Source organism: Myxocyprinus asiaticus, chromosome 23 (genome assembly GCF_019703515.2).
Source record: "Myxocyprinus asiaticus isolate MX2 ecotype Aquarium Trade chromosome 23, UBuf_Myxa_2, whole genome shotgun sequence".
NCBI lineage: Eukaryota > Metazoa > Chordata > Actinopteri > Cypriniformes > Catostomidae > Myxocyprinus > Myxocyprinus asiaticus.
In genome coordinates this window covers 18,227,613-18,229,081 of record NC_059366.1, presented here as the reverse complement: position 1 = coordinate 18,229,081, position 1,469 = coordinate 18,227,613, and positions in this window count along the sequence as shown.

Here is a 1,469-nt window from a genome sequence, read left to right as displayed (position 1 = left end):
TGTTTCCAATAAATCAAAACAGCAGCATAAGATATGGCACTTATCTGCTCAGATGACATGTTTTCGGATATCCATCTTTTCCTTTATTTAGCTCTTTATTTGTCCATTCACTCTGATAAGATGTCCTGTATCCATGTGTACAGCGGTGCCTCGAACCACATTCATCTGTGCAGAGGAGCAGAGCTGAAGCACAACCAAAACAATGTTCTTCCACAAGACCAAAAGTTACATAGTGTAGCTTTAAGATACCTACTATTTAGAACAACCTTTGGGTCAGGAGTGTATCTATGATGCCTTAAAATGCTGCATCCGGAGGACGCTCACTAGGTTTCGGAACAGACCCATAGACTTCTTTTATGATACTTTTATTGTGCCATTTTTCAGCTTGACAGTCCCATCCACTTTTATTTTATGGAAGAGAGCAGCTTGGACATTCTACTAAACCTCTCCTTTTGTGTTCCATGGAAGAAAGAAAGCCATATGGGTTTGGAACAGCATGAAGGTGAGTAAATGACAACAGAATTTTCATTTTTGAGGAAATAAACCCATTAAAAACTAATGGAGGGTGGTTTAATTACAAGATCCACTACAGACTGCCATGCTCCCAATGGTAGGTGATTGTCATCTACTCCATGTTAATATGAATTAGATGTGGCATTTCATGTTACCTAAAGTATCGTGCTGAGATTTGCCCTCCACCTGGTCCCATTAGTAGGGTTTCACATTGAAGCTCACGTTGCATCCATGCTGGATGGGGCGAGATGTGCTAAGTAATCTTTGAGAAGGCGGCGGGTTTAAGGCATTTGCCTGCAGATATTTTAATCTGAAGGCTAGAGCATTAAGTCAGATGCACAACAGTGCTGTAGAAGGGCCTCCCTCAGGGTTAGCCAGTTACACTAGCAAAGCTCTGGAGGAGAAAGAGAGAATATGTGCATGCAAATTAGCACGAGTGCCTTTGTGCCATTTTTCGGCTGGTAATTAGTGCACAAGCTAATAGTTTTCTGTGAAAACTAATGAAAAGTGTGGTGTTGTGTGTGTATCTTAGGGCTTTCCTTGAGCTACTCTCTTTCTCTTTCTCTCTCTCTCTCTCTCTCTCTCTCTCTCTCTCTCTCTCTCTCTCTTTCTGTCATTCACCCTACATTCCCTTCATGGGTGAATATCTCCATGACGACCCCATCCTCTGTCTCTCTCTCACACTCTGTCTCTGGTCTCCCTCTTTTACTCTTTTGCTCTCTCTCTCCCTTTCTAGTGTGCGTCATACAGATGAAAAGTGCCTAATCCCCTTGTGGAACTCAGTCTAACAGACGCTCCAATCCAGAATCCCTGCATGCTTCTCTTTTGGTAAGACGTCACTCACACGGGCATGTCACTCTCTCCGAGTGAGCGTGGCTTTACTGTGGGAAACAACGGATAGAGAAGGCAAGAAAGAGAGGGAGGGTGGAGATAAACGCTTATTGTTCTTGAGCAGC